This window comes from Pleurodeles waltl, chromosome 2_1 (assembly GCF_031143425.1).
Source record: "Pleurodeles waltl isolate 20211129_DDA chromosome 2_1, aPleWal1.hap1.20221129, whole genome shotgun sequence".
Lineage (NCBI taxonomy): Eukaryota > Metazoa > Chordata > Amphibia > Caudata > Salamandridae > Pleurodeles > Pleurodeles waltl.
Genome location: NC_090438.1, coordinates 105,235,448 through 105,251,029, shown reverse-complemented (window position 1 = coordinate 105,251,029; position 15,582 = coordinate 105,235,448).

The following is a 15,582-nucleotide window of genomic DNA, read 5'->3' as shown; positions in this document are numbered from 1 at the left end:
TGGTTGCTGGGTAATTGGGTGTTACCTGTGGTGTTCCCTTCACATATCCCATTCCTGATGCCCCAAAACTCCAAGTCCTGTCAGCTAAGCAAGGCCGGTTTAGGGACTTTGACAAGACTGCCAAGTTTCCTAGGTCCATGTGTGATGTGCTGCTCCAGTTCAAGTTTTTATCCTTTGAATTTTGGGACTTGTAGTCCTGTTTTTTCATAGAATAAACAAGACTACAAGTCCCAGAATTCAAATGATAAAAACCAGGACTGGAACAGCACGTCACATCACATCACACATGGACCTGGGAAACCTGGCAGGGCTGTTTTGATGATGAAGCCCAGACTCTGGCTCAACTGCACTGCCAGGGCTAGCTGATGATGAAGGGTCTGTCAGTTTTTCTGAAAATTATAAAGTCATGTAGGTAAATAATCAAGCAGACTCCGAGAGACCTCAATACTCTACCACTAGTCTCATCATCTTGAGGAATTAGAAAGAGCAGTGCTTAATTTGTGCTTGTTGTTGCCGGTGCTGAGCACCAGCACTTATTTGTGAGGGCCGGGGCTTATTCTTATGCCTCAAGCATTTGCTGCGAGCCAAAGGCACATATGGGAAAGATGGAAGAAGAAAAAACTAAAAAGCGTCATAAATGGAGAAAGTAGAAAGTTGCAGGATGAGCTGGCAGATTTAATTACAGCAGTCTCGTGTTTAAGAGAAGGGCTTTGAGCACCGGCACCTCTTTATTTACAAATTAAGCACTGAGCAAGGGGCGATGAAAGCCCCCTGGCAAAAGCTGCAAACTCATTGTTGGACCTCTAGTCAGCCTTAACTTTTGACTTTGACCCGGTCAAGCGCAACCAGTTAACCGCCATCATTGCTTTGTGCTTTTTGGCATTATTTCTACTGGGAACTTTAATAAAGTACATCTCTGGTTCTACTTACTGGATTTTTGTCATTTTGGTGTCATTTTATTTATTAACATTTTCTTTATATGTGTAGATTGGTTAGTGACTGGTTTGAGATTTTTCTTGTGTTGTGTTTAAACATTATTACTGTTTGAGTGCTGCATAAATACTGTACACATTACCTCTAAATTAAGCCTGACGCCTTTTGTGCCAAGCTATCAAAGGATTAATCACAGATCTATTTAGTGAGTTTTGTGGTGCACCCTGACAAGGTGTGCTTATTACTTGAGTTGGGCTCTCAGTCTTCTTAACAAATAACCAAATTATTTACACTCATACTTTTGACATTTTCACCTAAGCAGCTGAACACCTTTTCGTGAGATGAACACCTGGACAGTGAGCATCCTTGAGATACAGCATTTTGCAGTAGCACAGCCCTCAGGATGTGAATTCTCTCCAATCCTGAAAAAAAGCCCTTTACTTATGTACTAAAGCCATTTGGATCAGTTTATTTTTTTTGCGATCCGAATCATTAGGGACTCGCCATTAGTATGCATGAAGCAGTCGCAAATTGCAACTGGTCGCAAAATGCAGTTTTGCATGTGCAATTTATCACAAGTTGAATCAAGTGGTAATCAGGTGTAACCAATTAAAAACTTACCCAAAATGCATCAGGCCCTTTCACAATGGCAGCTTTGTATGTTGTCATGAGAAGGATGAGAATTGTGGATGGTATGCAGAGGAGGAGACAGGAAAGCATGGTTAGGGTTAGGATAACCCTTTGTAACCAAACAGAGGAAGCAATCTATGAAAAGTACAGACTAATTAGTAAGGTTATTTTGGGTTTAAATGCAGATTTCAATACACTGCTACAAATGCCAACAGATAGAAGTAATGCTATAGAACTGCATGTTCAAATACTCTGTTCACTACATCTTCTACATCTTTGAGCCTCTGGAATTTACAGGGAGTATTTGCCGTAGAAGACAGAGCCCCTCATTACGAGCCTGGCGGTCATAAGACCGCCAGACTTGCGGTGGTGGTTGGACCGCCACCAATGCAGCGGTCCGGCCTCCACATTATGACCGTGGCAAAAGCGATATGGTCGGACCACCAGCACTGTCACTTTTTCGCCATCCGACGGCCTGGCAGTGCTGGTGCTCTCAATCCACCAGTGCAGCACTGCCCTGGGGATTATGAGTCCCCTCTCCACCAGCTTTTACATTGTAGTTGCACCGCAACGTAAAAGCTGGCGGAGACAAGGCACCTGGGGCCCAATGGGGGCCCCTGCACTTGGTATGGGCATTGCAACGGCCCCCATGGCCGGCCCTGTTGCGATGGGTGCTGCTGCACTCAACGCACTGCAACATTGCCGCCGGGGTCAATGTTGCAGACTGTTTCCTGCTGGCCCGGTGGGCGGAAACTCTCTTTCTGCCTGCCGACCCAGAGGGAAACTCTTAATAGCCCTTGCGGTCAGATCACTGCACTAGGGTTTTCTGACAGCACGGCTTCGGCGGACGGGCGTTTCCGTCCGCTGAAGCCGTAATAAGTGCCACAGTTTTCATAAAGTGCTTTTTCACTTTTTTTAGAAGATCCTTTGATGTTACGTTGCCTAAAATTCATTATTGGATTAGTTTTCATGTATCCCAACAGAACATACAACATACTACACTGAATTTTTATCCTATTGCAGAATTCCCTAATATCATAGGCTACGTAGATGGCACACATATTACTATTTGTGCACCCTCTGAAAATGAGTTTATTTTTCGTAATCATAAGAATAGTCGCTCAATATACAGGTTGTTTTCAGGGGCGGATGGTGATTGGGGTGTAAAACTAGGGACAAGGTTGACTTACAGACTGAGTGAAGCGAGAGTGCCAGACTCATAAAAGGAGGGTTTGAGGTGGGTCTGCCCCCAAGAAAATTTTGAAAAAAAGGGAGAGACAGGTGGTGAATTTTAAAGCTAATTTTGATACAGAGTATGGTGAAAAAGCAACAAGGCTTAGAAACCAGTTCTGATGGTGTAGTCTTGGATTTCTTCAAAACCAGAAAGAGTTGAGATTTAATGTGAAAATGTGAGGGTGGCCTATATCTTGAAGTGTTAAATATATTCAGCAGTTACACCCTGCCTGTGCTTTGCAGCAGGCACATTATTCCTCTTTGCTCCTTTTTATGACAATTCAAAGATATGACTAGACTGCACACAGATCTCACCAGCAAGTGCGTTACTCCACATAGGTATTTCACTGCTGGCACTGGGCAGAACTAACATTCTAGGTACACAGGGTGCTCTGCAGTAGATGCCTTAATCCCATTACATGTTTCAAAATGCATTCTGTGTATTACCAATAAAATAACACAGTATAGAATTACTCTCATATTAGGATGAACCACTACACTGTTACGGCAGTGAGTGCCGTCCTGGCACAGCACTGGTTTGACAGAGCACCATTACACTATCACATTGCATTACCAGTGCATCTGAGCTCACACAATTTGGGGGCTTACACACTGCCCTCATAAAGGACCTTACTCCATCTAGTGTTGGAACCACCACACTGCCCTACCAAGGCTCCGGAAACCATCTGATGTTTATGGCCCTTTCTTGCTCTTCAAATGGATCTCAATCCATAAAATATAGGGACAAGCATACAGCTACAAATTGCACTTCATTCACTTAGAGCAGAGACTACCCCTTTGCTCAGCCAATGTATGTTTGCACTACCTGCTCCAGAAACATCTTACTGCTCAGTGAATGTACTGTAACACATTTAGGTTTGGGAATTGGACCGCCGCTTTGCTCTCAGTGCACCTTACAACTATTAATGTTGGAATTTAAATGCTACTCACTGAATTTAACCAATCTATCAAGGGTTAGGACAACTGAACCTATCAAGGACCAGGGTTCTCTACACTCCTCGGCCATTACAGAATACACCGTTTTTCAAATACACATCAACATATGCAGTGCTGCGTACCCTATACAGTTCTGCCAGTACTTTTCAAACCTTCCAGGTCTGGGATCATTTTATAACTCACTCCTTTATTACAGCCAAGTGAACTTGTACAATAGTGCAAAAGAGGGCAGGTCTTTTGCAAGAGAGCTTTTCAAAAATTAAAAAAATAAACTTTGCTTTTCAGCTGCAGGCACTTCCTAGCACAAAGACTTGTCCAATGCCGCTAAGTCAGAGAAATGCAGATAAACATCCTGTGATTGGATACAAAATGTGTGATTATGAAACTAAGATCAAATCCTATCTTCCCCAATGGATCCACTGTATGATCCTGTACAAGAGACTTTTCTACACTGTCCCTCATATTAATTTAGCAGGATATTTTAGACCCCCTTAAATAAACTCAGTTCAGGATGTACACCGTATAAAAACATCTAACCTGTGGTTTAACGTTAGTGTTCAATGGCATTCAATAAATAATTTGTTTTTTAATATGGAAGTGTCATGTTTTACAGGGCATTTTCTGTACCATTCATAGGCTAAATGTCTTGAAGGCTCGACTTGTGCTTTGACTCAAAGAAGCAAGCTAGACCTCTGTCTCAGCTCTACCTTTCATTATTTTTGCTTACCTTTAGCTAATAAATATCCCCTGTAATGGAGCTGCTGCAGCCCTCTTGTCCACCCAACACAGAAAAAAGCAACAGCAATGGAATACCAAATTATTTGGGTGTAAATGTGACCCCTCAGAAGAGCTATTTAAAGTTGCTAAACCTCAACATTGATCTCAGTAGCTGCAACAGTGTGAAGGTGAACATGCAAAAGCCACCAAAGTACATTGTTAAGGTATATAATGTATTCCATATATGATATATAATGTATTCCATATGTCTCCTCGCTCGTGCTACAGCCTTACCTTACATTTTCTCCAAGTAGAAGTTAATCACCTTGCAGCCTGGCATTTTTATTTCACATCACTGGGATTCTGTGCTTTTCACAGGGTACTGTTCTCTTTCAGGAAATGTCAAAACAGTGCACATGTGCTTACTGTAATTACTCTGGCCTTGGACGGGTTATTCCAGATCCATTAGCTAGCCAGGCTGCAAGTGCCAGGAGATTGTGTACTTGTCATCTTTCTATCATGGATCAGTTTTCTCCTGCTTATGATGTAAGGGGAAGAGTACTGCGATGCAGAGTGCACTCAAAAGAGCGGGTCCAGCTTCAACCCCATAACATAGTTTACTTAATGTAGTTGCTTAGTTGGACTATACCTCCAGGCACTTGCCTGCCCTTCTCATGATGCCATGCAGTTGTTGACACCCACTCCTACATTGTTTGCTGCCCTGCCCCAGGCATTTAAATGAAGGGAGCTCCATTAACTCCACCCTGGGCCATAGAAAGAAATGCCCCAATTTCAACCCTATGCATGGCATTGTACTCTAACATGGCCTCCACAGTGATCTGCAGGGTAAAGAAGGCCTCTCCCAGCCCAGTACATGCAAAACCATAGATTCAGCAAACTTCATCACCAAGCAGCTAGTACCTATTACACGTGCTTGGTGTTTCATCTCCTCTTTTTGCCTATCCCCCAGGATAGTAGTGCTACCCCTGTTATCCCCATTAATACCAGCACCCCCCGGTTGTGTGTGATGCCTCCTGTGTCATAACAGACTGTGTAGTCCTGATTCTTATATGTTCCACCACAATGAGATATATAATTGTTGTGTTTCAAGGTGATTTTGGCGATGGATTTTTATTTGATAAGCCTTATCTATATGTCAAACAACCATGGTCCCAGTGCAACCAAATTGCAGATGGTCATTTGTACCAGATGTAGGTCGGCGTGTGTCTCTAACATTTGTAACATCAGGCACAGAGAGGCTACTTAGGCTAGAAGCCTCTTCACTTCCACCTACATCTAATTGTGCAGGATCAGAAATGCTGCAGGTTTGCATGTTCTCTAATACTGAAGTGACTTGCACTATTTATTTTTGAATTCATTCGGTCTAGAAATCTGGACCATTGAGAATAACAGAGATAACAATCTTACATATTAAATAATCTATGTTAAAAATTCGTAGTAACAATATGAAAACCAATAGTAATCAAAACAATATAGCAATAAAATCAACAGGACTAGGCTTTTGATCATAGATAAAAATACAATAGATAAAGATAAAACAAGGCTAAAAATGGTAAAAGAATTAAGAAAAGGTAAATGCCAGGATATAAAACTTTTATCTAACATGCCAATGTGTGCAGCTATTTTCCCATAAGACCCGGCCCTCTTCAATTCAAAAAGACAAATAGAGTTCCCGTTCAGATGTAAAATACTTTGTCGAGAAGCCTATTAGATTTCTGCTGCAAAAATGACTCTAAAAGCTTGTACAATCTCTATTAGTCATATAGAGGGCAGCAAGTTCCTAGTGAAAATTCCTACTGATACTACATAGAATATAACAGTTGAGACTCCTTCTGTGGACTATTGTCAGGATAGCTCAAATGCCCTTTGATACAATAAACCTGCGACGGATGAGCCAGGCCTCCGATAGATATTTGGTAACTGTAGTAGCTACCACGGAGGATGTATCATATGTGCAAATTCTGATGGCGTTTGCTCTATCCTGCAATGATAAATTTTTGCAGAGGGGAATGATCCACCTCCCTCTGGGACTCTTATACAAAGGGCAGAAGAATAGTATATGCTCTGTTGTTTCTTTACAGTATTGGCAAGAGATACATCTATCAGTTGAGGCGATGTTAGATGGCCAGTGGGCCGTAAAACCATTAATAGGCAATGTACCATATTTTAGCTGGAGATATAGAACACGGGCATACGGAGGCATAGGAAGGTTCAAGAAGTTCTCAGCCCAGGGCTCGTGCTTAAGTTGGAGAAATTCCATTGTTAGCCTGCCCGCCCCCTTTTGGTGCAGGGAGTCTTCATTAACTTTCTCCCAATATCTTCTTTTAACAAGTTTCCTTGCATTATTGGGGATTAGATCCGGATATTTCCAGTAGTGGGGAAGACCTCATTTATCCCAGGCAAATTTCATCTCCTTCAACCAAGGAATTTTCTCCAGTGCCTGGGGGACGGCTATGAGCTCTCTTATAGCCAGCCTATATGGTTCGAGTTCAACAGATTTCCATAAACTAATCCAATAGGAAAGAGGTTTTAGGGCCGCTGTGGTTTTAATGCTATTTAAACCTAGGTCGAGCCTTAGAGGGGTCATTGGTGTGCCCATACCTAACCGGGACACCTGTCTAAGGAAATAATTTTCTTTAGTTTGCAGAATGTCCAGGTTTTTGTGAGATCCCCAAAGTTCTGCTCCATATAGGGCCGCCGCTCGGATTTGGACATTGTAAATCTCCGCAAGTATGTTCAAAGGGGGGCTCGGAGCCTTTCTAGATCTACGGACAAGGGCCCCACCTCTTTGGCTTATAATAAGAGCCCCTTTGTCAATGGCTGCCTTCCATTTGCCTGTAGTCGATAGTCTGATACCCAAATAGTCGAACTCTTCTACTTTCTCCAACGGAATCGAGTTCATTTCTATTCCAACGCGCGGTCGTTTCTTTGACGTACTATATATCATAAGTTTTGTTTTCTTAACGTTTACGTCCAGACCATAATCACTACAATAGACACAGAATTGATTAATCAAGTTTTGGATTCCCATTGGCGATTTCGATAGCAAAATTGTATCATCTGCATATAGCAGACACAGGATTTTTTTCCCAACCAGTTTAGGTGAATCATTTGTGCAATTCTCTAAGTAGTGGATGCAATTATTAATATAGAGCAGAAAAAGAGTGGGTGCCAGGACACATCCCTGTCTAACTCCTTTTTTAATAGCTACGGGGTCAGTCAACTCACCCCCCTGACCACATCTAATTTGAGCGAAGGTATTTTCATGCAGTTGGGCAATGAGTTTCAGAAGACCAGTTGGCACTCCCATGTTTGATAGTGTTGACCACAGCAAGTTCCTGGGGATCAAATCAAATGCGGCTCTGAGATCTATAAAGACCACATAGAGATTACCCCTCCCCAAGTCAACATTCTTCCATTTTATTGACAGGAATCTTAGGGCTTGGTCAACTGTACTCACTTCAGGTCTAAATCCCGCTTGTAGGTCAGAGAGAGCTTCAGACTCCATAATCCATTCGTCAAGATGGAGCAGGAGATGTTTTGCATATATTTTTTGGGAGTTATCAAGAAGACAAATCGGACGATAGTTGGCGGGGGTGTTGGGATTTCCTTTTTTAAAAATGGGTACTATTTCAGCCCCTTTTCCAAGTAGGTGGAGCGGGAGCCCCCGCTGCAATTGCATTGTAGATAAGATTGAGATATGGTGCCCATATGTCGGATCTTGACTTGTATAAATCACCAGGAATCTTATCTGGGCCAGGGGCCTTTCCTCATTTCAAGGAATCTATTGCTGCTCTGGTTTCGGTTAGAGAGAATACAATCGGGGTGGTTTCTTGGGTTATTGAGGCATCAGGGGCCCACAGAGATGCTTCAGATTCGTATAGTTGCCCAAAGTGCTCTACCCATGTTGCTGAGAGAATTGAGGAGCCAGGTGCGGCAGGGGAATCACTGCAATCGTCAGCTATTAGTTTCCAAAACCTGGATGTGTTGTTGGATTTAGCAGTCTCCAGAATGGTAACCCATCTGGCCTCTTCCCAGCTTCTGCGTGCCTTGGAACATTCCTTCTTGTAATCCTTCCTGGCTATTCTTAACAACTCAGCATGGCCTTCTTTTATAGCTTTCAGGAGAGATAGTTGTGCTTCCCTGCAAGAGTTGTTGAACCAGGGAGCGAAGTGCTTTTTATTTGGGTTGTTGAAAATCTTTTTTGTAAAAAGGTGCTTTAAAGATTTAAACAATTCAATGTGGGCTTCTAAGAGTCTGTCACCCTCCCTGTCCTCGTTAAGCCAAATCATACACTCCATTTGGTTGGCAAGCAGATTGTAAATAGATGCCAGGTGTTTAGGGGAAGAAATAACAGATTCCCATTTTAGGTTGCGTCTGTTATTTGTTAGGGCCAGCTGAGGAGCATGGGTCTTAGAGTAGGGCACTTTAAACGAAGGGAAGAGTCCTCTAGTCGATAAAATCAGCGGGTCATGATCACTCTCAATCTGCTCTTGAACCCTCATATCGAACATGTGGCTCCATAGTCGGATGTCAAGAAGTATATAATCAATATGACTACTGTGCCCTCCGCGCCTAAAGGTAGCTTGCAAATTTGCATTCGAGCGTGAGTGACCGTTACAGGCTTGGAGGCCATGAGCTAGTGTGATGTCAGCCAGTAAACGCGCAGATTTATTCAGTCTTGGTCTTTTGTTGGAGACTAACTGAGGGATGCCCCAATAGGCATCCTCTTCTTTACATATCCCTTGGACTAAGGGATTGGGTTCGAATGTAACATTAAAGTCCCCTCCAATCAAGACAAAGAAGGAGGAATTGTTTTTAAGAAAACTATCCAGAATGGACAGAACATCAGAATCAGGGTGGGAGCTCACATTCCTATTATAGATATTAATTAATAGTAAAGGTCTCTCTTCAAAAATCGTTATTAATAAGACTTGCAAATCAGGGCAACCCATATCTATTTCTTCTATCTTACACCTAAGAGAACTATTTAACCACGCAAGCAGCCCTCCCGATGGTCTCCCAGAAGACGACTTGCGTGCTGGAACCCAATAGCTTTTGAAGCCTAGTCTATATTTGGGTTCCAATGCCCACGTTTCTTGAAAAAGGCAAATCAGGTGATCATCGATAAAGTTGCCCCATCCTTTCCAACCCTGCTATATTCCAGCTGAGTACCTTATCGTGATCCTCTGTTTTTGTGGACCTTACTTCATTCTGGGGATATTTCCTAGAGGGGGGGGTACTGCTAGGAACCATGCTATTTCCCTCAGGTATATTGGGACCAGTAGCTTTCTCACTCTGTGCCTTGTTCACCTCGCTGGATGTTGCCCCAGCTATATTTGTATTTGGTAAATTAACCATGCGGTTGGACCCCAGAGTACAAGGAACGATTAACAGGCTTGGAGTACATTCCTCGCATGCTTGGCACATGGTGCTTGTGGGTGATCCCTGATTAACAAAATCTGCCAGGGTCAAAGGGACAACAGAGTTAGAGATGCTGAGGACAGTAAGATGCATGTCCTCATCTTCACAATTACTCGGAGCCACTTCCGAAAGGTCATCTCCTAGTCAGTCTGTCTCAGAAAGAGATGACGAAGGGCATCTAGGGCCGAGTGCAGGGATAGACTGTGTATGGATAGCGGGGGGAACCCCATATAGCGGCGGCGATTGTCTACTCCAAGATGGCATAGAGGGAGGATAAAACACTTGTAACCTACAGAGAGAAGCTTTACCAATTACAGGGTAAGGTCTATTAGCATTTTAAAAAAGCCGTTGGACAAGGTCAGGAGAATTGAAGTTAATAATAATGCAGTCCCCTGAACCGATCTTCGCTAGGGAGCCCACCCACCCTACCCTTCTTACCATCAATATTGAGGGTATCATGGGAAAAGCAAACCCCGCATTCGCGTGCAACCAATGGATGACCTTGTTTTTAAGTTCGGTGAAAGATTCAGTGAAATGAGGTTTGAGTTCAGGTACATTCGATATGATGAGAACAAATGGGCATGATTCTGGTGGTAAATGAAGCACTTTTGGATCTAACAGACCACTGGTCTTGCCCCTCTTCTGGGGTACTAGTGGAGGGTGCTCCCAAATGGGGTTACCTTCTCCCAGATTGATTACTGGGTTATTCCATGAGGCGGTTCCTTTTGGGAGGGGAGCTGGGACCATATGAGGCTTGTTCATTGAGATACTAGCTGCTTTGACGGAGCTGGGCCAATCTTGGTTTGAAGAGGAAAGGGAAATCTTGGGTATTTGGCCGGTGGGTCTGTTGGCGATAATAAGGTCATGATTGGGGGGGGGATGGGATTGAGTTTCTACGAGTGGAGCAGTTATTGGTAGCTGGTTATTGATAAGACTTTCCAGTTTGTCCTCAATTGTTTGAAGGCGGGTTAAAATAGGAAGGAATAGTTTTGATAGCTCATCTCTTATAAGATCCCTGGTATACTCATTTGCCTGACGGTCATTGGTGTTATGTGAGGGGATTAAAATCGCATCCTTATTGGAAGGCTGAGCCAAGTTAGAGGGGCTCAAAGTCCTGGATCGTTTATTTTTAATAGCGGGTTCCCTTCGTTTCCTTTTTCCTTTGGTATTAGAATCTACTGAGGTAAAGGGGCCTTCATTTGGGGGACTCCGAGCCAACAGAATTGGCGCGGCACGGGTGGTGATTACGTTTGAAGTTTCATCCTGAAACTCCTGGGAGATTTTAGAGGGAGAGGGGAGAGGGGAAGTCAATATAGACTGTAATTCTGTTCGCAGCGGGGGCTGTGGGGTGGAGCTATCATGAACTAGGCTGTTAATTAAAGAAGGGGGGACAGCTAAGCGTCGCTGCACTAACTCTATTTCTTTTTCAAGTTCCCCAACAGCCTTTTGCAGAAATCCATCTAGGGTTTTGTTAGAATGCTGCTTTCCTTCCAACCCCCCCCACGTCGTCGACCCATTTTCCTTTGGCCCAGGGGCCTCTAGTGAGCCCCCGGCTTATAGGGATGTTTAGGCCTTTGGAACCCACCCTCTGCCACTGAAAATACAGGAAAAAAAGGGAGAAAAAATACAACGCGATTTATGGGCTTCTCAGACCCTACTAATCGCAAGACCCAGAAACAAGTCCAAAATCAAAAACCCGAAGTATATAGCCCGGCCCAACCACTTTTCGAATGCTGGCGGGCTCAGGACGGGTAGTGAGTTTTAGGCTCCTATCCTTAAAAGAAGAAAGGAGCCGCCTCCTTGCGCCCTCCAGGAAGCGAGATTCAATAGGCAGTTATATGGTGCACTATAATAAATTCACTAAGTACACTAAAAACCTATGGGTGTCCGGCTTGGGTTGATGGTTTTCCACGTGCTTGTTGGGACCTGAGGCTCTGTGGAAAGGCTGCCCACGCACCGAGCAAGGGAACTTGGATTCTCCTTCAGACAGCCTTAAACAAGTTAGCTGCCAGGACCAAACGTCTTAGAGTGGATGTCAGGGGGGTGGCCCTGCCCTGCCTCTTCCTGGCAATGACGGGCAAGGATGGGCCCACCCTTTGCCCGCGCGCCTCCTGCCCCTTGATCACCTTTCCGGCAACAACAGCGCTTCCCGCGACGGCGGGAGCGTGAGTCTAATTTAAAGGGCTCCTGCCCCTTGATCACCTTCCCGGCAATAACAGCGCTTCCCGCGACGGCGGGAGCGCGAGTCTAATTTAAAGGGCTCCTGCCCCTTGATCACCTTCCCGGCAACAACAGCGCTTCCTGCGACGGCGGGAGCGCGAGTCTAATTTAAACTTGCACTAAGCCACATGCATCATCTATACTACAATGTCTCATCTCTGTTTGAATAATTACTGTTAGCCTGGATAATGCAGTAGTAGCCTGTGCCAGACTGACCTACTAAAATTATCAAAATGTGACATGCTGGTGATGTCTTTGTCTACAAAATATCAAAGGGAGGGACCGGGAGAATTAATAACAAGTGAAGTGCACTGTTCCAGAGAAGGCAAGGAGGTTACTTGTTAACAGGGAACCTGAAGGTTTAGGAGCAAGAGCCCTCACACACCCAGATGGGTGTCATGCTTCATCATTGGGAGATGCTCCTCGTCAGACCGGCACTGCAATGTCTGACGGGCTCCCCAATATGGGGGCTCTTTGCCGGAGATCTTTTGTACAGGTCGCCAAGAAAGGGTGTCTAAGCAGACTTGCACCGAGCAACAGGAGAGAGAAGATTAAAATTGGTTCTAAACCTCAATGTATACGGAATTTACTAGCAAAAATCTGGGGTCTAGACCAAGATTAAAAACAGCGTGAAAGTGTCTATATGAGATTTAATGCTCAAACACTTCCTTCAAAAAAAGTCAGGGCGACAGAATTATCACTAGGACTCTAGACTAGGGTCAACATGTTTCGCGTCTAGTGGTCCAACAGGATCCAATGACGCTTCATCAGGACCAAAAAAGAGAAAAAGGGCCTTCTCCTGAGAAAAATGAAAAACAACCCTATAGGTTTTTATATAAGGACACAGAGAGGTTAAATTAACCTTCAAGCAACTTACATTGAAGCCTGTTGTCCGTCCGGTCAGTTAAACAAACGGTCGCCCATCCTGAATTAAGGACATGGTTCCCTGGGAAAAGGAGGCCTAAGACTGGGGCTGTCGCAAATGCCGCCGTCCAAATGGGTCACACCTACCCCGGCCGTCCGTCCCGCATTGACTGTCATCTGGGTGTGCGATGTCTTTGTCTATACATTATATGGTCTTCTTTCAAAATTGTGACTAATTTTTTGACACTTATGTTCACGTTTTTTGTTAATCTGTATTTGTCCCTCCTCAACAGTTTTACACACATTTTCTTTACTATCAACCAACTACTTCATTATGGGCCAGATGTATCAAGAATGCATTTTGCGATAAGAAATCGCTATTTCTGATTCGCAAAATGCAATGTATCACATTTGCGATTTGGTAATAGCGATTTCTTAAAAATCGCAAATGCTATTACTGAATCGCAAATTGCGATACCGGCCCCATTCGCACCTATGGACCTGTAGGCCCATATCTGCAAATTTTTTGCATTTCCAAAATTGCGATTTCTTAACTGGAAATCGCAATTTCGGAAATGCAAAACCCCAGGGTGCTGGGGGCCTAAGGCCCCCTCTGCTGCACCCCAAAATAATTTTTTACAACATGTAAGGTGCACACATGCCAAAAGGGCATGTGTGCTTTACATGTAAATTTAAAAAATGCATTTTAAATGCATTTTTAAAATTTGCACATGGTTACCACCAGGTTCAACCTGGTGGTAAATAGCGATTCCTAAATGCCCAATTTGCATTAAGGAATTGCTTCTTACATGTGCTTTAGAAATCGCAAATAAGGAATCCTTATTTGCGATTTCTTATTTAGAGAGTCGCAATTTGCGACTCTCTAAACAGGGTCGCAATTTTAAGGAATTCCTATTTTAGCAATTCCTTAAAATTGCTTTCAGAATGCCTTTAATACATTCTGAAAGGTCTTTTTGCATTCGCAAACGGGCATTTGCACCGTTTGCGAATGCAAAAAGCTTTCATACATCTGGCCCTATATGATTTATAGACATTAACTGTTTATTGTCACTTTTTATATTTCTGCATTGCAGGCGCTGCACAGCATTGAGGCTTCTAACCCGCCAAACAATTGCGTGGTATCAGATCCATCTTCAGTGGCAATTTGTGGAAATTGTTTCTCTACCTGTCTTAGGCTAGTCAAATAGAACTTAGAAATCAGAAATGGAGAAACTGCAGCTCTTCTTCTTCTTTTTGGAAATTGATCTGACTGTTGGTAGGAACTTCTATTGCTTCCTCCATGTTACAGGGACTTTCTGGAGTAGACTCTTGATCATGTTTTCTTTGTGCCTATACATCTGAGAGGAATATATATATATGTGTATTTTAATTTAATGTTGTTTCTTGACTTAAGTGTTATTTAGGAATTAGAAATATATAGTCCTGTGATCACAGACTGTTGTTTAGGATGATATTTTCTAGAAATGATCTAGAAGGTTTTTTCTAGAAAAAAACAATATTTTGATGTATGTATTACAACTCCCATAACGCAACAGAAATTTAAAAAGAAGCATTAAAATGTGCTTTTTTGTAAATAGTTTACAACACTAACAATTTAAACTTGATACTACTTAGCAGGATAAACCAATAACACCCTCTGGCTGTATATTAGACTCTATTAGAGTTTCGATTTGGGTTGGAAGTGAATATTGAAAGGGACTTCATCCTGGACCACGGGCCTGTGCCAGTCTATTTGCGACCTTCTCCTCTGTTCGGGAGCGCAGGTCATAAAACTTTTTTCTTATTTCAGGGATGGTATGGCGAGTTACTTCAATGGGATTCATTTTATCCAAGATATCACTCCAGATCCTGTTTTTCTAGGATTCAGACACACTGAAAAACATTTCCCAAAGAGATGTTCATTATGAGCCACACACTCCTCACTTACAATCTCCAGCTCCTTTTCTGAGAACTTAATTTTGCGCTTTCTAACACCCATATCCATATCTGTTTCTTCTGTGGACATACTTCCTCTTTTCAATGTAAGACACAAATCAAAGCCTCAGATTGTCCTCTCCTAACAAACACTCCCCTTTTCTGTGTTCCACAACGCTGAGAAGAGTATGGATTTATAGACTTCCACCAATATGAGGTAATCAAGCTTCTCCCTGATGCGACTTTTGCAACTTATAATTCTGAAATACCAATTTGCAATTTACTGATTTAGTATAAGGAAATTGGAAAATTGTGAATACAAATCATACCAATTCGCTCATAGAGAAACAGTCACTTTGATACGTTAAGCATATCAATTTCCAAATTACAATTCTGCAACAATCACAATTTAAAAATAGCTCTTAAGACCCTTTCTACATCCCTTAGTTCCCTTAAATTTATCACTAAACAAAAGCCTTTGTCTTTTTTCTGCACTAAATGGGAATTGCTGATAAACCTATCAGGTTGGGATGGTGTGTGGACAAATGCACCTTTCTCCAATAGCCCTAGTACTTTCCTTGTCTGTCTGATCCACCTGGTGCAAGAAATGTATCCACAGTGGTGGTGTGGCTCGCACATGAGGTGCAT